Genomic DNA, 23,848 nt, shown 5'->3' on the forward strand with positions numbered 1-23,848 from the left:
GAAAAGAAATATAATCCATAGAATGAACCTAAATTGACAGAAAAGACACAATCTGCCAGTGTTTTATTTTATGTGGGGATCTCCCAGAAGCAGACCCCAGATGAGGATTTGAGTGTGAGGAGTTGATTTGTGATCTGATGCCAAAAACCATAGGTGGGGAAGGAAGGGCAGGCCGTGGAGTTTTCACTGTTAGGCAACTTTCAACTGGAGCTTGATTCTGCTGAGAAACATTGGGAGCCAGTGTAGAACACTGAGTTATATCTTAGAGCGAGCCCACCCCTGGGTCACTGGATATCCATATCCCAGCTCCTGCTGGTCTCTGGGTGACGGCGGCTTCCAAAGGCGTTAATTCCCTGGCACTTCTAGCTTACCACATGGGAGGAGCAAGCACGCGCTGGTGGTAAGAGAAAGAAGCACTCAAAGCAAATGAACGCAGGTGCTGGCAGCTGGGATTCTGAGTGGTAAAGGAAAGCGACATCGGTGGGGTGCTGACATCCTTTGCTGCACAACGTCACTGTTTATTCCGAATGAAATGAAAGTAACAATGATTTGCCTGAGTGCCTGCTGATAAGGAATTAAAGAACACACAAACAAACCTAAAAACCACAAATACCAAAAGACATACTCTGGGAGAACTCAGAAATGTGTGACACTAAACCACACATCTAAGTCTTAGGGACGGCGACAACAAGGTTCATCCTTTTACTTTCAAGAAGACTAGGCAGCTGCCTCTGTAGTCTGATTTGAGAAACAGCAAGGTCCATAAACAAAATATTTTCTCTACTGCCTGCCTGTCTCAGTATCTAAAATGTTTCCCTTTGAGATTTGCCTCTTCGGATAACTATAGTACTCTGTGTATGTGTGTGTTTGTAATACAAATGTACATATCTATGCACATAGATGTGCTCACACATGGGGTGGCAAAGGTACTAACAATTTCTGGCAAATTAGTTTATTCATTAGTTATTTTTATGAAAAGGAATGCAGATGCTGCTGTTTTTAAAGGGAAAGGGACTTCTTCCCTTAATGAAAAGACAGGAAAGTTCTAGATCCCATGTTGTATAGCATGTAGCTTCAGAATGCATATTTGGATAGGAAACCAAAGACAAGAGGCCTAGGTCACCGGGACACACACTCTGAAAAAGAAAGAAGAGAAAGAACTGAAGGTGGAGGAGAAGGCTAGAAGGACACAGTAGATAATATCCATTCCTGAAATTTGTACTGGATAAGTATGCAGGGCTGCACTGAATTGAATAACTCCAGATGGCACCATTCTTACAAAATACAAAGTGAATGGTGTCCCTGGAATTGTGAAATATGGTTGCAATCTTTTTCCCTTTTTGCTCAAGTATTATTTCAAAGTTAATTAAATATTATTAAAAATACATATTTTAAATGTTCCTGAAAAGCTGAAGGACAGCTGGTCAACCAAACATCTTTTTTTTTTTTTTTCCTGATGAAGATTAGCTCTGAGCTAACATCTGCTGCCAATCCTCCTCTTTTTGCTGAGGAAGACCAGCCCTGAGCTAACATCCATGCCCAACTTCCTCTACTTTATATGTGGGCCGTCCACCACAGCATGGCTTGGCCAAGTAGTGGATAGGTCCGTACCCAGGATCCAAACCAGAGAACCCTGGGCCACTGAAGCAGAATGTGTAAACTTAACCACTGTGCCACTGGGCTGGCCCCTCAACCAAAACATTTTTAAAAGCTCGTTAGGTGAGCTCTCTGTTTAAAGAGAATCTGGAGTAGATTTTTAAAAAATATTCTTTCAAAAGCCAAATTTATGTGTTTGGTATGTTCATATTATCATATATAGTATTTTGTATATTTTCTTTTTTCACTAAAGCTTAGAACATTTCTCTTACTTACTAATTACTAGTTATATGGCCTGAGATAATGCTTTTGACCACTCGAGAGCACAGCTTTCCTATCTCATGTAGGCATTCAACACTCAGCTACCCCAGGTGGTGCCTGGTATTTCCAGTATTCCTAAAAATACAGTTGGAAGATAGAGTTGAATTTGATGGAAAAGGGTCTTATTATTTTATGTCTTGTTCTTCTAATCAACCAGGCTCCCACAGAGCAGAAGTCATAAGAGGGAGGAAAAGATGATTATTATGATAATTATCATTTTTGAGAGATTCTATTTGTAAGGCCCAGTGCTTTTCAACGGCAGAAACTCTGGGCCTGCCCTATACCCAGAATCCAGCAAGTGTCTGGCACACAGTAGGGGCTCAAATGATATTTGCTTAATTGTTTAATTAAATAACAAATTTCACACAATCCTCCCAATAGGGATGTGAAGTAAATACTATTAACTTCATTTTACAGTGGGGCAATTGAACCAAAGCAATTGTATAATTATCCCCAATGACAAACAGCTGGTAAGTGCTAGTGGCCTGTGCTTATAACATGTTTTCTAGGGAGAAAAAATTACTCTTTTTCACTATATATGTTTTTGATAATTTAAGTTATATATATTTTACCATAACTTGCAGTAGCCTGTGAGATCTTAAATCAGATGCCTCCTTGCAGGAAGTGGGTTAAACGACTGGCAAAGCTCTATTTAGATACTGGCAGGCTTTGAATTTTAGTGCTTTTTTGAAGCATTAACATTCCAAATTCAAGTGAACACACAATTTGCTTCAACAACGTGGTAGGTTTGCACATGATGAACTTATGCAAAGATGGTGAAAATGTTAAAATCGCTTCACAGTCGTATAATATTTTGATGTTATCTGTCCTGCTACTTCTGGGCTTTCCTGCTCTCTTGTACTATAAATTATCTAACTTCTTTTTTCTCTATGAAGGAATTTTTTTAATAAGTTGAATATCCATGTTTTTTTAATGAGACAAAACAGTCTGCTGAAGAATACAAAAGGCAACAGTTTTATCTTGTTTCATAAGCACACAGATTAGGGGCAAAGGGATAGAGAATCATATTCAGAAAAATTCCCCAGACAAGCTAAGCAAGAGTGGGAACAGTCTCTCTAGAACCAAACGACAAGGTTTGCCCAGTAACAGAGATTTAGTGAATACGTCTGCCTGGCATTTGCGTTTGCTGTTAAACTTGGCTCAGATCTCTTCACAGACACCCTGGCCATGGACCTTCATTTTTCCATCAAGTAGCTAGAACAGATAAATGAAGACGCAAGGAAAGTAGGAGACTTTTGTTTCAAGGTAGTGGCCAATTTAATACAATAAAGTGTGAAGAAGATAGAGGCCTTGCTTCAAAATAATAATTATGCAGAGAAATGAGAGGGTAGGAAAATCATGAATTATTCAATAATTATGGGAAACCTCTAAAAATTTATTGTTATAAAGATTCTGTTGCTTGTATTAATTTAGGAATTATTCAGGTTATGAATATGGATACATAGATAAAAAATAAACTCCAATTAACTTGAAAAATAACCAGTTAGAACTACCACATAATCCAATTTTGACTGCACTATGCTTCTAAGAATAGAAGTTGATTCTATCCCAAATAGTAATAATAACAACCAGAAAAGCAACTCCTGAAATACAAGCCTTTGATAAGTAAAGATTAAAAATAATACCATGAATTTTCTCAACCTATAACTATGGTATTATACAATGAAAAGAAAAATTATTTTAAAATCCTATAATATTACAAATTATCAAATTAAGATTGAATAATGTTTAGTACGGGAGAAAGGGAGACTGAAATCTTTTAAAGTCATACTCCTCATTACTGAAGAATTAAAAAGAGCAGATATTTGAGATTTTTACATGTGCATTCTAGTTAACCAATGTTTTATTGCATCTTCCTAAAAAATGGGACAGAAATAACTATATCGCCTTAAGAAATAGAAGTCATACAAAGAATATTGTAAAGGAATTATTACACAAAACTTTATTTTTCAATTAATTTGTTAAAACAAGTATGCTTATAGAAATAGACTCTGATCCTAAGGAAACAGATACCCTATGAAATTGCCAATGTTCAACCATTTTGACCCAAAAGCCAATAATTTCAAATGGTTCAACCTAGTACTAAAAGATAATTAAGTCATTCTATACACATATTTTGCACATCTGTTATATAATAGTTGCTGTGGAGAATACAAAGATTAATGACACAAAAATGTTACTTGTTTATAAGGAATTTATGGTATATAAGGATTTACCAATAAGCATCTTGTAGGCATAATAATAACATGGAGGAAACAATTATATAATGATAAATTAATGATGCTAAAAGAAATTTTTAAAACATTTTTGAAAGAACTTGAAAAAATAAAGTACATAGTTATTTTTGCTACAAGGGGTAAGTGCATTATTGAACTGAGTTCAGGTTATTGAACTGAATTCACAGAGTCAAAAGCCATCACTCCACCAAAAGCTCAGTCATCCTGTTAATAAGAACTGCTAACATTTGCATATTTACTATACACCAAGTACTTGGATTAAGTTCTCTCTCTTAATCCTACAAAAACTCTCTGAAGATGGAGTTATATTCAGATATTGCAGATGAGGAACTAAGGCAAAAAGAAATAGAAAGTTAAATAAGATGCCCAAAATTTTATAGCAGCCAATAAATTGCAGACCTGCGATTGGAATCCAGTAGTCTGACTCAAAAATCTAGATTCTTAACTACTACCAAAGCAGGATTGCTCTGCTTTCCTTTAATTGTTTAGGTAAGACTTCCTAATGGTCTCTGGAAAGCGCCACATTTGGGAAATGAGTTGAGAATTGAGGTGCAGAGAAAAGGCAGGAAAGAGGTATATAAGGCAAGTGATGAATAGGCCAGGACGGACATGCTACAAAATTTGCAGGGTCCAGTACAAAATAAAAATGCAGGGCTCCTTGTTCGAAATGCATGGGAAAAGTCCATTAAAGGTACAGAAATATAAAGCTCTACCCTTTCTTCCACTCTCTCTCTCTTCCTGCGTGTCGTGGTGTTTTTTATTTATTATTTAATCTTGCAGTCCTTCAAGCACAGGGATGTTCCCAGGCAAGTGCAAATCCTTATAGGTGCCTGCGCTGTCTAACCCATGGACCATGGACCACTGGCTGCCTGCCCCAACCTCCCCTCCAACCAGGTGTTGGACCTACATGCCGTACCCCAGCCAGAGGCAGAAAAGTCAAGTCAGATATCTCCTCTTCCCAGAGGCCCATCATACCAACCCATGGTCAAATAAGTCCTGAAACCCTTTTGCTGGAATGTGCTGGGTACTTGTACAGGGGAGGGGAGTAGACAGGAGGCTTCCCCCTGCTGAGTCCTCATCAAATGTGCAGTCTGGAGCTGAGATGGCAGGTTGGCATGCCCACGCCCAGGCTCCTGCTGTGAGCAGTGGGTAATGGTGGTCAGTGATGGGGGAGTGGGGAGAGGGAGGGCAGGCAGGGCTCAGGGGAGTGAGTGGCCCAAAAACAGTCCTAGGGATATGGGGAAGCAAGGAGAGGTGGGATCACTCATGAGCCAGACTCCAAATTGTTTCATTGTCCCTGCAGACACCACTTATACAAATTCAAAGACAGAATTATTAAGAATTTCATGACAGGAGCTGGCTCAGTGGCTTAGCGGTTAAGTGCTCACATTCCACTTTGGCAGCCAGGAGTTCGCTGGTTCAGATCCCAGGTGCAGACATGGTACTGCTTGGTAAGCCATGCTGTGGTAGGCGTCCCACATATAAAGTAGAGGAAGATGGGCATGGATGTTAGCTCAAGGCCAGTCTTCCTCAGCAAAAAGAGGAGGATTGGCGGCAGATGTTAGCTCAGGGTTAATCGTCCTCAAAAAAAAAAAAAAAAAAATTTCATGACAGTGGCCACAGAGCATTAAACTCCAAGCATTGAGCTCTTCTGAGCACAAAGCTCTATGTGATTCCACTGGTCCCCTGCACATGAAACCCAGCCTTCAGAGTGGCTATGACTCAGAATAGTGCAAAGAGTAAACATGTGGCTCAGCTTGCTTACTACCATACTACCATACCCATGTTCTGAAGAAGACAATGGGCATCTTCACGAAATACAAGATCAGAAGACCTAGAGAAGTCTGAGTGTCCATAGCAAAACTAGTGAAACGACACTCAAGAAATCAAAGTTTCAACTAATTGGCATTAACTGAGAAGATACTTCAGAGAGGGCAAAGTCGAGGATCAGAAGACCAGTGGTTCTATAGTAAACAACTACCTTCTGGCTCAAAAAAAGGAGAAAATTATCCAAAGTCATTTACACTGAAAACAGATAGTTTAGGTTGGCTTCTGGGGAGGTGTGGGGTTATCGGGGAGCAGTAGAGTGACACAAGCTGATACGTGTGATGGAGACTGGAGCAGGCTCAGGAGCAATTGTTAAATATTAGGAATTTTGTGATTTATACATTAAACCACTGATTGCTTGCAATCAGTTGTGGTATAGGTATTTAAACCACAAAAATCACTACATTCAATATTGCAAAAGTTTGTGGGGGTATGGTATGGAGGAACCTGAAAGTCAAGTTAAGAGTATTTTATTGTGTAGGCAATGGGGAACCATTAATCTAATCCAAATGGTTCTTCATTAAAATGAATCTGACAGCATTATAAAGGATTGTATCAGAGAGGAAGCTGACAGAAGGGAAATCAGTAGGTCACTGCAACAAAGAAATAATGGGAAGACAAAAAAAGATGTAAGGCACTCCAAAAGAACAAATTAACCAATTGGGAAACTGATTTGAGGAATTGGTGTTAGGGATGCAGATGGAGGAGGTATAAAAAAAATCTCCTGGTGTACTTACTGGGGAGGCAACAGTACAGCTAACACAAGTAGAAAAGAGCAGATGGAGCCATAGATTTGATAAAATGATGAGTTCAATTTTCAACGTGTGTTTTAGGTACCACAATATGCCCACAGGTATGTGGCTACATGGGAATTCAGGACTTCAGGAGTAAGAACCAAGTTAGAGACAATAAGATAATAGCCTACCTAGGAATCATCCACTAAGAGTGACAGTTTAAGGAATTGAATTGGGTAAGTGTGAGAAAGAAGAGAAAGAGAACAGAGGATGAAGTTCCGTGGGGAGTACAAGCAGATGAAAGTTGAAAGGAAGAGAAGGAATCAGAAAAGAAGTCAGGGTATCAATCACCATATTAAATAATGATTTATTCTTGATAACACGAGGAGGAATAAGACCTCTTGTTCCTGACTTTTGTTCCTGACCATCACTGAGAATCTAGTGTCAAGAGGACTGACTTAGGAAAGCACTAAAAACAGTAGCAACCAATCAATTCACATCGTGTCATTTGATTTGGCAAAGTTTAACACCTTATTTCCTAACAATCAAACACTGCTACTTACAAAAGTCCCATAAGGAGTAGAGTTAAAGCATTCACTGTCAGAAGGGGATTGCCTTGGATAAAAGCCAATGCAAACGTTTGTTCATTGACTCTTTTTTTGAACTTGGCAGCTGATTGGTTGAGGGAGGTATGAGCAAGAACACAATGAAACACCAATTATCTTGGGCTGTTCAGGGAAGAAGCCTTTCATGTTGCTTTGATTTTTTTTTGTAAAGTAACTGAGAAATAAGAAACAGTGTTTCCTTTGATTCTTTAGCACTGAAAATGTTTTTAAAACATATGGCTTGTTTCCTGAGCAATTAGTAAGATTTAACATTATAATATAGCTCACAAACGGCAGCCCTGTTCTCTAGCATTCTGATTAACAATCTGCAAATTTAATTCAATAGTAATGAGGTTTATGAGGAATTTATATATAAACACATATCTTTATTAAATATATAAAATATTCCCCTCCTTTATCTCTTCACTGTTGTGTATAGGCTAGACTATATAAATATGCACCCAATTTTGTTCTTTGTTTCATGTAGAAATTTCTCATTCCATCTTCTACTGTCCCTTGGAACACAGTTCAGAGTGAGCAAATGATGGTTAGCCAGATGAGCTAAATGATAAGATCTTTGAGTTCAAGGGCTGTATTTTTCCTTTTATCTCCTGTGCATTCATTTGTTTGTTTTGGGTACTGTCCATTTTCCCACAGGAGTTTTGTTTAGAATGCTCATTGTTTTCTGGCTACAAAGCACTCACAAAATAACACAACATCTATTATAAAAAGAAAAAAAGCAATTATACAGAATGTTCATAAATAAGCCAAAATCGATGAGCAAAAATCTAGCCTATGATAAGCAATGCATTTGAAGTTATGTTGACCCAGAGCACATCAAACACATGGTCAAATATCTACACTGCAATGGAAGGACTGTTAGTTATGACTGGAAAGTACAGCCACAGGGAGACTGACAATCAGTGGAAAGATGGCTCTGATGGAACACAGGCTTATATAGAAAAGCAGAAGAGTCAGAGATGTAAACACAGGTGGCACACAACACCTGAAATGCAAAGAACATTCCCTGCAGATACGTAGTGGGAGAGAAACAATCTTTTCAGTCACTTAGAGAGTGATCAGCACTGGTGGTGTCAATTTTCATAAGCAAAGAAAGAAATATATTAAGAAAGGTGCAATCACAACGTGTCAATATCAAAATGAAATGCTTACACTAGAGCTGAATATTCATAAACTGAAAGTCGTGTCGCAAGATTTAGTTTGAAAGCATTTGAAAACAGTCCATAAAAGAAAAAGATTGAATAAATATTATAAATTTGAATGCAGCAATAAAATTATTCATTGGAAAAACAAACCTGGGAAAATGCCCTAAGCACACTTAAATTACAAAACAAATTTATCCTGCATTCTAGCCTCACTTACTCAACAAAGTCCCTCCTTATATGCACTCATTATAACATAGAAAGAGTCTAGTTTATCTTTGTATCCTCAGCAGAATTCTCACCTTCAGGTTCTTGTCCTAGGAGCCTAAATAAATATTAATACAGGTCTTTGGGTTCTCTAGATCTTTGAGGAAGTTTATGTTATTTATGCTGGGAGCTGGTACATATTTGAGAAGTCTGGACAAAGGGAAATATATAGAGTTTCTTGAAGTAGGGAGCTCTCCAAGAGTGTTGGCACAAAGGGGAGGGTCCTAAAGGGAAGTGGTGAAGTGGTTAGGGGGAGGGTTTGGGCAGGAAACTGTAAAGTTGTTGATAGGGTTCAGGATAGGGTACCCTCAAATATGGCACCTTGGCATATTGAGTATTTGAAGCTGAAGGAATTTAAATAAACAGCAGAAGCAGGAAGGTTGCTCTGACATTCCCCCTGCCCTTCTCCCCTCAAACAGGTCATAAAACCCTCCTGTGAGAGGTGCCCTTCCTGTGCCTGGAGAAAAGGAGCATTCTTATCCCTGAAGCCAAAGGGATGCTGAGAAGAATCCGAACAAACAGGACTTGCTAAATTTCCCCCAGTTTACCACACTCACCTCGTATTCCTTGACCTATCATATTCCTCCATGACTGTGAACTCCTCATCAAATCTAGCATAAAAATACTCAGGTTTAACTGTTCCTTCTGGTCTTTATTTCTTTATGGAGGTTTCCATGGCATGTAAAACATATTAAATAAATTTGTATGCTTTTCCTCTGTTAATCTGTCTTTGTCAATTTAGACTTCAGACCCAGTCAGGGACCCTAAGAGGGTGGAGGAAAACCTTCCTCCTTTACACTAAGAACATCTGCCTGTTAGGGAGGTAATGACGGAAAGAGCAGAGGAAGAAATGTCTCCCAGAGTGCTAATGCTGGATATTTTCAGTATTCAACAGTTGCGAAGAAAGGAATTTAGATAGGCTTCAAGGAAATGGTAATATTTATTCTTTCATTTATTATCCATCAGTCTCTCTTTCCTTGCCATAAACCATGCTTCTTGTTTTTACACGAAAGCTGAATTCCTCTGATTTTCAAGGCCCTCCATTAACAGGCCACAGCTTCCCCCACTAGCTGCTCTCTCGTTTATCATGCCTGCCACTCTAGTCAGCCACATCCTCAGTGTCCCGTGGACAACCATTGTTGTTGATGCCTTCCTTCACTCTGTCTTCTTCTTCTGGAAAGCCGGCTTCCCCCTACTTACTAATCAAACCCATCCTGGTGTAAATCATCCTGGCCTTTTCTAGATTGTTGTGTTTTTCTAAACACTGACCTCCAACATTGATACATAGTATTCTCCATTCCATTTCCCTTCCACAAACACTACTTAAGCATTAGTTATCCACTAGGCAGTAGTGCATATAGGCCTTAGTAGGCAATGATGAGCAAACTCCCCAAATTTAAGGAAATTCATATGCATAGTCAAGAGTAACAAATGGAACTGTACTTTAAATTTTATTTATTAATAAAATGTAAGTAAATTTTTTGTTGGCATTTGTTAAACTTGTCTTTCTTTCTCAAGTCCTTAGGAGACAGAGATCTTAGACCTCAATGAGTGTTATATGTCTTCCCAATTCAAACCTTAGGTGTGAGACGTATTCATTCTCCACACGATTTCTCTTTTATCCAAAAAGGGAACTCATCTAAAATTCCCACTTCCTTCACTTGCTTCCCAATTTGCTGCTTTTCTGATCTTCTAATTCTCAGCCAGCGTCACCTCCAACAGGCCACCTAGGCTGGGCAATTTCCTAGACCCCTTCCTTTCTCCCTTGCTTCCTCATATTTAATACATTCACCACGTCCAGTTGATTTAACTTCCTGCGTCTTTCTCAAATCCCTCTGTTTCTTTCCCTTCCCACTGCCTTGGCCTAGGATCATTCCCTTTTCACTCTCACCTGCCCGGTCACACTGCCTTCATTCCTTCCCCTCTTTCAGTCCCTTCTCCACACTGTCTCAGAGTGTTTTTTATTAAATGCACATCCAACCATGTTCCTCTTCTGCTGAAAACTTTTTGATGGCTATCTGTATACCTTTTAGATAAAACTCAATTATTTAGCATGGGACATAAGGTCCTTTGTGTGCTATTCCCCTATTTTCCTCTTCAGGCTCCCTGAACCTACCTTTAAAGTCTCAATCTTCAGAAACGTTGAAGTTCTTGAAACTCCTAAACATGACATGTTCTCATGCCTCTATTTCTGTATTCTAACACTCTACCTAGAATGATTTCCTCCTCTCCTCTCCACATTTTAGGTGATTTAAAAAATTAAAGATTGAACTCAAGTGTATAGTCTTCTCCAAGAAGTCTCTGAACTCAACCTATTCCCCATTTCTTAATCCAGTCTCTAGAATGGATTAGGTACATTTTCGTAACACCTTTTTTTGTACTTCCATCATTGAACTCTAAAGCAACTGTCTGTCTCCTCAGTTAGCCTGGGGTTTTGGGGGTAGGGCGTGTCTTAAGGGCAAATGCTATGTTTTATTCCATCTTTGCAATCCTACCTAGAAGCACACTTCCTGGCACAAAGGAAGTTTTCAGTAATGACTGAATGAATGCACAGACTAAGTCTTCAAACACTTCTTGGTTGAATTGACACTAAGTTCTTTGGAGAATAAACAGAACTTTACAGTCTTTCATATATCTGAAAAGAAAACCATCAAGCTTCACTCTATTACAAAAGTGAAGATGTTTAAATTAATACACCTCATAGGCAGCAATAAACACATCAATTTAGCAGTGACTTTTTCACTGGTAAATTGATGAAGTAGAAATCTTACCACCAATTATGAACCCAGAAATTATCTGTGGCACTTGATTTATTTCTTTCAAGCTTTCTATCAAAGATTGCTTTAAGCTAATAGCAGGTTCTTTGAAATATTAATCATTCCTGTCTGATAGTTATAATTATGTTAATCTTCAAAACAATTAAGTTTAGCAATATTTCTTTTATTTCTTCCAGGGATGGTAAACGCTAACGACTCTTCTCCGCCCCCCTCCCCAGCTTTCTTGAAGTATAATTGACATATTATATTGTGTACATTTAAGATGTACACCATGTTTATTTGATACACATATATTGCAAAATGATTACCACCACAGTGTTAGCTAACACCTCCACCATATCATGTAATTACCCCTTCTTTTTTGTAGTGAGAACATTTAAGATCTATTCTCTCAGCAACTTTCAAGTATATAATATGGTATTATTAACCAGAATTACTATGGTGTACATTAGGTCCTCAAAACAACCTATCTTATAGCTAGAAGTTTGTACCCTTTGACCAGTGTCTCTCCTTTTCTATGAGTTTGGCTTTTTTAGATTCCATATACAAGCGGTATCATACTGTATTTGTCGTTCTCTGTCTGACTTACTTCACTTAGCATAATGCCCTCAAGGTCCAACTATGTTAATGCAAGTAGAAGGATGTCCTTCTTTCTCATGGCTGAATAATATTTCGTTGTGTGTGTGTGTATGACATCTTCTTTATCCATCCATCTTTTGATGGACACTTCCATATCTGGGCTACTGTGAATAATGCTACACTAAATGTGGAAGGGCAGATATTTCTTTGAGATTCTGTTTTCATTTCCTTTATATATATATATATACAGACACCAAAAAGTGGGATTGCTAGGTAATGTGGTAGTTCTAGTTTTAATTTTTTGAGAAACCTCCGTAATGTTTTCCATTGTGGCTTCACCAATTTACATTCCCACCAACAGTGCACAAGGGTTCCCTTTTCTCCACATCCTCACCAACACTTGTTAACTTTTGCCTTTTCTATAATAATCATTCTAACAGTTGCGGGGTGATATCTCATTATAGTTTTGATCTGCATTTCCCTGATGATTAGTGATGTTGAGCACCTTTTTATATACCTGTGGGCCATCTGTATGTTCTCTTTGGAAAAATGTTTATTCAGATCCTCTGCCCATTTTTTAATTGGATAGTTTGTTTGTTTATTTGCTATTGAGTTGTATGAGTTATTTATATGTTTGGATATTAACCCATTATCAGATATATGATTTGCAAATATTTTCTCCCATTCAGTATGTTGCCTTTTCATTTTGTTAATGGTTTCCTTTGCTATGCAGAAGTTTTTTAGTTTGATGTAGTCCCACTTGTTTATTTTTGCCTTTCTTGCCTATTATATACTTTTAATAAATTCAAATATAAGCAGTAACATGGTAAAGGAAAGAAAAGAAAGAGCGTGCACAAATAGACTTCAGTTAGAAATGCAAGGACTGGAAATCTGACATTTTGCCTCAGCACAGGCCATATCACATCCATTCCTGAACACTTGGAGAGACCTGAGTTACAAGCAAGAGTTTCTTAGAAGGCAAATACAGGCATATTATATTACTTTAACTGCAGTTTTAGTGCAATTCAAAATATAAGCATAGATCTAACTAAGAAGATCTTTCAGAAGTATTCTAACTGAAATTTCACAATGAGATATCTTTTCTAATATAAGGCAGATTCATGAATGGAAAGGTTAGAGAGAGGAAAAAGGAAGTGAAATCCTTGCTAGGTGCTCATCAGTCCCTTAACTTTTTATTTTTTCCCTACTCATCAAGATGAAAATAATGCTTATTGCCGACAAATGAAGAGTATACAAATAAATAAGAAAAGTATTCTTCATAATCAGAAAAAAACAGCTTTATCCATGCCCTGTCATAAATTAGAAAATTGGTAATAAACACTCTCTGATGGAATGTTTAATTAGATGAAACTATATAATGGTAACAGTCATAATTAAGCACTTATGTTATTAAACAAATTTCACCATGAGCTTATTTTACGAAGAGTATAATACAACAGCACTTTGAAAACATATATTTTTATCATATAACTAGAATCCTTAATGACTAGATTTTGAAGAAATACAAGTGTTGTCTGGTGCACAGAAATCCTCAGAGATATTTACAAATTTTCCTGAGAATGTAAATCCTCTTATAACTCATCAATGTAGTTGGTGCATAACTCTGTCTTTAACAAAACTCAATTTTCATTTGTAGAATTCTGGTGGCCCAGAAAGATTATCAGCAGCACATCTTAATTGATTTACAACTTTGTAATCTACAAGAAACAATGAAATGACAGGAAAAAAAATCTCCTGTTGGTGAATAAATACTTTAGATTGGCGATTTATGGAAAATAAAAACCAAGGTGAAGTCAAGACACTTATTCCCCAAGCAGACCTGAGTGTATGGACAATATTTTATTCCAAACTCTTTACTTCACTCTAAAAGAATGATGTAGAGATAAGTGTTTGGGTTGAAACATAGTGTGGCTAGAGAAATAAACTTTCTGGTTAGGTGTCAGCCTGTCACGATACTCAACCTACCACAAACATGTCCAATCTTCTAGTTTCATTTCAAGTTCAAGGGAAATGCCATATTTTAAATGAATGTACTTTGGAAAAACACACATCTGTTTAATAGGGTGTGAAATAATGTTTTAACATGGAATGTTCTGAAAAGAATTTGAGACAAAATCCATTCTCTTGCAATTACTACACGAAAGTCAATAGATTATTAGCTGGCATATGATATATTTGGGTTGGGTATTACCTAAGTCAGTACCTCACACACTTTTTTTTTTTTCCTTTTTTTTGCATGATGGTGCAAGTAGAATATGATATTTATCAACACCTGGAGTAAACTGACAAGTCTGCAGAGAAGGGCAACTGGCCCAGAGCTCCAGGTATTCTGAAGGCCAAGAGAACCAATAATTCAGTACACCTCACACTTGCAATCTATTATAGCATACCCATGCAGGAAGCTGTAGTCAAAGAGGAGTGGAAAATGTGTTTCATCTCCCATGTCAACTCGAACCAGCTGGTAGTTCTGTCTCTAGTGTATGGTGACCAACTATCCTGGTTCATGCAGGACATTTCCATTTTAAAATTGAAAGTCCCATGTCCCAGGAACCACCTTCAATGCCAGGCAAACCAGAACAGTTGGTCACCCTACTTCAGTAGGATGCTGGGAAAAATGCTGATATTCAATTCAGGATCAGTGGGAAAGAAATGCCATAGGCTTAGGGATGAAGAGAGGTGACATGTAAGTCACCTCCTTGAGAGCCATAAATCAATTAAGATGTGCTGTTGATAATTGTCTTGGGCCAGCAGAATTATGGAATATAAAGACATATAAGTACTTTCCATGTGGATGAGATAGACAGAGGATTGTTCACAAGTAGAGACACAAATAGAACTGAAGGACAGAGTTGAAGCTAGATATGAAATTAATATAAAGTGAGCTAAAGGATAAAGAAAAGAAAATCACAGAGAATTTCAAATTGAGGTTGGTGGCACAGGAGGATAAGAAAACGAAAGAGGGTTAAAACAGGAGTCAGGCATAGTCAGGCAGTACAAGAAATGAAAACAAAGACCATCAACAAGAGACATGTACTTTTCACATGGAGCCAGGTAAATGCCATCAGGATAGAGATCCCTTAAAGAATCCCACAATAAGGAGCTGGCCCCGTGGCTGAGTGGTTAAGTTCATGCACTCCACTTTGGTGGTTCAGGGTTTCACCAGTTCAGACCTTGGGTGCAGACATGGCACTGCTCATCAAGCTGTGCTGAGGTGGCATCCCACATAGCACAACCAGAAAGACCTACAACTAGAATACTCTACTATGTACTGAGGAACTTTGGGAAGAAGAAGAAGGAAAAAAATAAAAAGAAGATTGGCAACAGATGTTAGCTCAGATGCCAATCTTTAAAAAAAAAGAATCCCACAATGAATGCACTCTTGCAGGGCAGTGTGGTCCTTGGCCACCATATTCTGCTCCTTAGTAAGTGATCCTCTGGGGAACCAGGATATCAGGCCATCATCCAGATAAGGCTGATGTACTCTGGGGTACATGTTTGGTTTCTAGTGATCTATCTGGGCACAGCAAGGAATGGTGGAAAAATATTGGGTGGTATCCATTGGAAAAATGGGGGAGAGTAAGAGATAGAGAAAAGAGCTATGGAATTGATCATCTCAGATTCCTCCATATCACCCAGGCACCTGACTTTCAACATAGGGCTGAACTCATTATATCAATAATATAATGCTGATGTGAGTGATATTATACTGATGATGTTGGTGATATTGAAGCACTTATATAGGCCAGCCACTGTATCTGGGGATTTACATACATCACATTTATTGCTGTAGTTGGAATTTAGAGATTACAATCAAAACACTTTTCTTTCACTTCATAAATGAAAGAAAATTTCAAAACTCATTCTTCAAAATCACTGCGGTTTTCAAAAACAACTCACAAACTAAGATTTCTCTTCCATTTTTTTGAAAGTAGAAAGTGTATCTTCTATGACTTGTAATTCTATATCCAATTTGCTTCGTTTAAGATATTTATGAAAAAGATAAGGAGCTGTTGTAAGGCATGGATCTGACTAACTGTCATTATCTATTACAAAATGACAAAATGTAGACAGAATGACTCATCTATGTCTGCTAACCAAATAAAGCATTAATAGGGGCTGTCCCCATGGCCGACTGGTTAAAGTTCTGCGCACTCCACTTTGGCAGCCCAGGTTAGTGGGTTCAGATCCCATGTGTGGACCTAACTCCACTCACCAGCCATGCTGTGGAGGCATCCCACATACTAAATAGAGGGAGATTGGCACAGATGTTAGCTCAGGGTGAATCTTCCTTACAAAAAAAAAAAAAAGACAGAAAGAAACTCATGTAATAGAGCTGTGTACTTCTAATGAAAAAAAAGTTCTACTAAATAAGAAAATAGTAACAACCTCAATGACTTTTTTAAATAAATATTTGCTGTGTTACAGTGCTGAGAAAGGCATTGTAGAAATAAAGAAGTAGCAACTTATTAAATTTTATAACATCTTTGAGCCAGAGGCAAAACTCACTCTGCCCATGTTGACCCATGCTGTATGGACCTAAATTCTACCTCTCCATCCTTATGGTCTTCTTCCATAAGACAGTAAGTTTGGTGTTAGAAAGCAGTCTTTGTTTAAGTATGTGGGCTTCAAAGCCAGACCAACTGGATTAGGATGTTTGCCCCTTAGCTTTAAAGTTGTGTAGTGTTGGGTTCCCAAAGCCAAAGCTTCCTTGGGCCTCATTTTTCTCACCTATTGAATGGGTATACCAATAGGGTATACTAGTATTTTCTTCACTCATACAATTGTCATAAAATTATTTGTAAAAGTGCTTAGTTCATCTGCTAAGCACATAGGAAGTGCTCAATACATCAAAGAATTAATGAAGCCCTGTCCTGAAGAGGTTTACTTCACTTTCCACAATTTTTTTTAGCTATCACTTTGGTTCTTTAAAACTCACCCTGATTTTCTATTCAGGTACTGAATTCAATCAAATTCAGACCCAAAAGTCAAAGCTTTTCCCTTACATCCTTTCAATTGCCTTGCCTCCTCTGGCTTTTGCCCTGGTTATCAGATCAGTCTGTCCCTGCTTCTAATTCTCATTTCTGAAATCGGTCCCTTGATAAAGGTCAACAAAGTCCTTATTTCTATTAAAAAGAATTCCACAAATACAACCCCTTCAACAAACTTTCATCTCCAACAGCGAGCTATAACTGAAGCCCTAGGACAGAATGGTGAAAAGAAGACGGTATAGCTGGTGTAACTACTACTGACATTCTCCACAGAGTTCAGGCTCTCTATGTTCAGGCAACGTGTAGCATTGTATTTTCCTGCCGTGTTTTGAAAGTAAATATGGCCGCATGACTTGGTTTGACTAATAAAATGCAGATAAAAATAACTTGTGTCGCTACTAGGCAGAAGTTTCAAGAAAAGTGATTCACCACACACTTCTCTGTCGACATGGCCTCCAGCAATATTCCAGATGGTATTTGCTCTATCAGCTTGGCTTTGAGCTTGAGGACCAAAATGCCCAATAAACACATAGCAGAGTGAGAAATATTTTTACTTTAAGCTATAAGCTTTGAGGGTTGTTTTTTCCCCACAGCATAACTTCACCCATCCTGACTGATACAACAGTATCATGATTAAGAGGACACTCCTTCAAACCCCAGCTCTACCATTTATAATATGTACAACTTTAGTGTGCTTACTCTGTTTTTAGATGCAACTGGGGGTCATTTACTTTCCCTACGTCTGCCTCAGCTTTCTCATCCCAATAAAATGGAATGATACCAGAAGCTAATTCATTGGCTGTGAGGAATAAAATGTATTTATATGTAATGTGCATAGAACTGTGACTAGCACATAGTATGTGCTTTATGCTGGGGGCCCATAAAGACCAAAAACAGAATACCTCTGATCTTAAGGAGCTTAAAATGTGGTAGGTGAAATAAAGCATATATAAAAATAACCGTAACTCATAATAAGTTGAGAAAGAAAGTTTCAGCAAATAATGCGGAATTTTTGGAGAAGGGAAATCATTCCTTAGATGGGAAACAGAGAATGTACAGCGGACGGTATGGGATTTTCACTGGACCTTGAAAAATAGAGAAGGCTTAAAAGAGAAAGATGAAAGGAATCAGGGAGTAGGCAAGTGAGAACATTCCAGATGACGAAGGTAGTATGCTGCAATTACCACATGCATTTGTGTAGAGTACTAATTTGGCTATGGAGTCTTCAAAACTCTGTCCATGTTGTCAGGGTTCTTCTTCTGATGTGAGCAACACCAGGTCAAGGGCTGCATCTAATTTTTTTATGTATAGCATCTCCTAATATAGTGAAACATATAAAGGGGCACTTAATATGTGTTCTATTGGAGAATAAAACATAAAGATCTCTTATTCTCTTGACATGAGAAGGAAAAAAAAAAGAAAAGGTCTCTTTTGGAATTAAAGCCCAAAGGAGCCATTGGATGTTTTAAGTGTCTCCCTGAGTTTAATACCTAACCACTTAGCCCTGTTTCCAGAGGTGTGGATGTACATAACTTCTATAATTCTACATAGAACCTGGGTCTTTGAAAAGAGACCATTTCAGAGCTTCTGAACATCTGTGTAAATACAGGTTTCAACACCAATTTGGAGGGAATCAAGCTTATGGATTTAAACCAATCCCAGGTCATTATGCAAATCTCCAATTCAGCATCTAACCTGTTTTTTCCTAGGGTCCTCCTCATTATCTCAAATAAGCGGAAGCTTTTGTTCTAGCAAATACACCACATCAGAAAAAAGAAAAAAGCACAGTGTTAAGGATACCTGTTGCTAACAGCTCCATAGGAGGGAAAGAGAAAAGCCAAGGAAATATTAAAAGCAGAAGGAGAAGGCCAGAAAAATGACTGCTTGCCTATTGAGATAAAGACCAGCTAATCCATTAAGATCAGTAATTCAGCGAAAATGTCATGAAAGCATGATGGGAAAGGCCTGTAGCACAGGACAGGTTTGAAAGCGCTTTTACTGGGTTAAAAGCGTAAGCTCTTTGAGGTCAAGGATCATGCTTTGCATCCTTCATCGTCCATAACATCACACCTGGAATGTGACAGGTACACAATAAATGTTTGCCAATAAACAAACACATGCTCGGCTGCACTGGTATGTGAATGGATACTGTTTACCACTTAAAATATGATGCTGTAGATGCAAAATGCTATACAGAGGTTTTTTTTAAGTGGCTTGAGTGGCTAGGGATTCAAGGATGCTCAAATCAAATCACATTTAGATTTGTGCTCAGATTTTAAGAGAATCCTGAACTGTAGTCATTCGGATAATGATAACTAGGATAAAAATATATTTCTGTACATATTTGATTTTTGCTGTATGCATATTTTTTTCTTTTATGTTATTAAATCTGAGTATTCTGCCCTTCAATCTGGATTTTCCCACCTTCAGACACACACTGGCTTCTCAGCAGTTCTGACCAGTGTTCAAAACAACACGGGGAATCGAGGTGAAAGCATCGATAATTTTTTTCTCCTACCTCAGCACTAAGAGTTTCATCTGCTTAGCATGTTCTCACTGTCCTTGTGGGTGGGAGACATGGCTCATAATGATTTCCTCTCCATTGGCTTCATAACCACCCGAACCACTGTGTGCCCTGAATGCATTTATATTTTGCTACCTTTGAAGAGAAGTGAAAAACATCAAAAAGAAAAAGCTTTGAAAACCTGGCTCCAAAAAGAAAGGCTTTAAATATGGCTTTAAACATTGTAATAAGCAGTTTATTTCCCCACAGCTGATTGCCCTGGTATGAAATAAAATCAAGAAACACAGAAACAAAGCAAGAAATGATTAGCTCTTCTCCTCCCCTGTCCCCATCACTCAGCAGGAAAAAGAAAACGACAGCAGACAGCTCAGAATCTAGATCACTTGAATGTGCTGCCCTTCCTGGTAGGCAGTGAGTATACTCCACAGGCTCCTCCATCAGTATTTGTTGAAATCAGAAAGGGGTGACTCTGAAGTCCTGAGAAGTGACTTATAATGCAGGTGTCTATGCTGGCATCAAATGAGATGACAGATATAAAAAGTCTTTGAAAACAGTAACACAGTGCACTAGTGACCGTTATTATTATTGAGAGTTATTCATAAGTGAAAAAGATTACGCATATTATTATACAATGTAGTTCTTTCCTAAACAGAGCTACCTGCCAGACCAAAGGTTGCTCTGGATTAAGGCATCCTTAAACCTATCTAGCTCTTCTGATTTACTGTAACACTGAAGAGAGAAACGTCCAAAGAAACACTCCGGTTTCATCCCTCCCATGAAATAATCAAATAAAGTGTGAAAATTAAGGAAAGACGGCATCTAAAAAGGATAGACTGTCACAACTGTGAGCACTGACATTAGAAGGAACTCTAGTAGCAGCTGTCAAGGTTGGCCAAGCACCTTCTATATGTGAGGCACTATTCTAAGTGTCTCATTTATAGTATTTCATTAAATCATCACAACAGCCTTGTGAAGTTGGTTCTACTATAATGGCAACCTTACGGAAGAGGAAACTTGGGCTAAAAGCCTTTAAGTTACCGTGAACAAAGCTGTCACATCTAGCAACTGGTGAAGCCAGGACTGAACCTGGGCAGCCTGACTAACTGAACTGTCTGGGCTCCCATGCAAAATCAGCAAACAGCTTTGCAGTGAATACCAACAAATATTTATTGTGTGACTTCAAAGATGTTTACATCTTTGCCTAACTAGTAAATGTCACAGGATAATTCTAACCTGGTGTAGTGGGCTGAATAAGGAATGGCCTCCCAAAGATGCCCATGTCCCAATCCCCAGAACCTGTGAACATTATCTTATACGGAAAAAGGGACGTTGTGGATGTGATTAAGGATGTTGAGAAGAGATTATCCTGGATTATCTGAGTGGGGTCTAAATGTAATCTCAAGGATCCTCATGAAAGAGAGCCAAGATAGTCAATGGGGGAGAAGGCGGTGATGGGACAATGGAAGCAGACATTGGAGCAATGTGGCAGGAAGCCAAGTTATGTCAGCAGCCTCTAGAAGCTAGAAAAGGCAAGGAACAGATTCTCCCCAGGAGCCTCCAGAGGAAACCAACCCTGCTGAAAGCTTCCTTTTTGTTTTTATTATTTCTTTATTGTGGTAACAGTAGTTTAGAACATTATATGAATTTCAGGTGTACATCATTATATATTTCGATTTCTGTGTAGATTACAATATGTTCACCACCCAAAGACTAATCGCAATCTATCACCACACACATGAGCCTAGTCATGTTGATGTTATTGTCTCTCCTTGGATCTACAGCACCTGAGCCAGAGAAAGATTTTTTTTTTTTGAGGAAGATTAGCCCTGAGCTAACTACTGCCACTACTCCTCTTTTTTGCTGAGGAAGCCTGGCCCTGAGCTAATAGCTGTGCCCATCTGCCTCTACTTTATATGTGGGACGCCTACCACAGCATGGCGTGCCAAGCGGTGCCATGTCCGCACCCGGGATCCGAACTGGTGAACCCGGGCCGCTGAGAAGCATAAAGTGCGAACTTAACTGCTGAGCCACCAGGCCAGCCCCAGAGAAAGATCTTGAACTAGCTGAAGATACACCACCTGCTCCAAATCTAGTGCTTACCACAGCTCAGAGCCACAAATTGATATTCAGAGCCAGAGCAGGCTCAAGCCTCAGCCCGCATTCCACTTTAAGACTTAGAAAAACCACTTGCAGGCTGGCCCCATGGCCGAGTGGTTAAGTTCGTGCGCTCTGCTTCAGCAGCCCAGGGTTTCTCTGGTTCGGATCCTGGGCGCGGACATGGCACCACTCCTTAGGCCATGCTGAGGTGGTGTCCCACATGCCACAACTAGAAGGACCCACAACTAGAATGTACAACTATGTACTGGGATGGTTAGGGGAGACAAAGCAGAAAAAAAAAAAAAAAAAAGATTGGCAACGTTTGTTAGCTCAGGTGCCAATCTTAAAAAAAAAACAAAGAAAAACCATTCGCATCTTCCCAGTGACGAGCCTCAGATCTGGAGCTGCAGCACCACAGAATTCCTTCCCTTCCCCTATGATAGCAGTTTATTAAATTTTGGTTTTTATCTTACATATACTTAATGGTTTCCCGTAATTTATCTTATAATATTCACTTCAACAGAATGTAATTCTTTTTTTATGGCAGTAACATTGGATTATAACATTATATAACTTTCAGGTGAACTTCATAATATAGTTCGAATTCTGTGTAGATTACATCGCGTTCACCACCCAAAGACTAACTGCAAGCCATCACCGCAATGTGCCTCATCTTCCCTTCCCCCTTCCCTGAAACCTTTCTTTTACCGCCTTAAGACTCATTTGGGACTTCTCACCTCTAGAACTCGAAGAGAATAAATTGTGTGTTGTTTTAAGCCACCAAGTTTGTGATAATTTGTTACAGTAGCAATAAGAAACTATACACCTGGATTTTGTTTGTTTTTGTTTTTTTGCCTAGCAATCCAGTAAATGCTGTTTTCCCCCAAGGACATCAAACTGACAGGAATTCACCTTGATGATGGTCTATGTGTCAGTTTTCTAGGTAGTAACACTGCAATTCCTGCATCTCAGGCAAATCAGGACAGTTGGTCACCTTATTTCTAAGTGAAAGCATCATAAATGGAAAAGAGAAAGAGGTCCTTGAAGCAGGAGAAAATGATTCACTGCTTGAAACTTAGAAGCAAATTCAATTCCACGCTTGTAAAATGACTCGCTTGGACTGAGAGAACGGATGAGCCAGAAATATAAATAATTGTATTCTTCACAGTGGAACATAGTTATCACAGTTCACATGGAGAAGCCAAAGACACCTGCACTCAACTGAACTCAGCTACTGAAACCATGGGGGCTACCTAACTGCTAAATTCAACTTTAATATGGCCAATGAGGAAATGTCTTCCTTCCCACACCACCCCTCCACCTAAGAATATCTCCAGCTACTCTAGAACGGAAAATCAGATTGTCTGATGTACTAACGCACTCTCTCAAAGACATACCAGATGAGTCGTAGGGGACAGGCCAGGACTTAGTCCAGCCTTGCCTGATACTTTTAATTTACACCCAAAGATGGAGAATGAGCAGAATTATTTGAAATATGTCTAACTATTACCATTTCTCTTAGTCCAACAGCCAAAGAAATAATATGCCGCTCATAGGCATAATAACTCTTTACAATGTTATGCTGTGATTAAATCACATTGCCAAATTGCATTGTTTAGGAAAACAACTTATTATTGGCTATAGCTGCTTTAAAATTTTTTTAACACTTATCTGCTTTACAGCAATCTAACTCTATTAGGCACAGTAATATGTCCCTTCTCCCTTTCCAGATGTCTCATCTATTTAAGCCACACACATGCACTCTGTTCACTTGCTGGTAGGCACAAATAAGTCCTTCACTCAGTATATTTCTTTGCACATTTTTTGTGCGTTTATAATTTCTTTCTTAATCTAAATAACCCATTGTACCAATTTTGTTTCCCCCTCCACCACCCACAATTATGCTAACTTCAGTCTGGTGTGTATCCTAGACTTTTCTCTAAGCATATACAAACCCGTTCATTCTTGCATAGGTGTGAAGCTTTCCTTACGTATTTTTTGACAACTTGCTTTTCTTTTTCATTTTTTCCCACTTGACTTTAAATAGAGTTGTCTTTTCATTTTAGTACATAGAGGTCTGTCTTGTGATTT

At 38.5% G+C, this 23,848-nt stretch overlaps 1 protein-coding gene across 2 annotated transcripts in view; it reads right to left on the minus strand.

Annotated features, from left to right (window-relative positions):
- Positions 1–23,848, minus strand: part of PRKG1 (protein kinase cGMP-dependent 1) — a 1,186,718-nt gene that overhangs the window by 371,892 nt on the left and 790,978 nt on the right. The window lies entirely within an intron of this gene.

The sequence above is a fragment of the Equus quagga genome, chromosome 2, assembly GCF_021613505.1.
Source record: "Equus quagga isolate Etosha38 chromosome 2, UCLA_HA_Equagga_1.0, whole genome shotgun sequence".
Classification (NCBI taxonomy): Eukaryota; Metazoa; Chordata; class Mammalia; order Perissodactyla; family Equidae; genus Equus; species Equus quagga.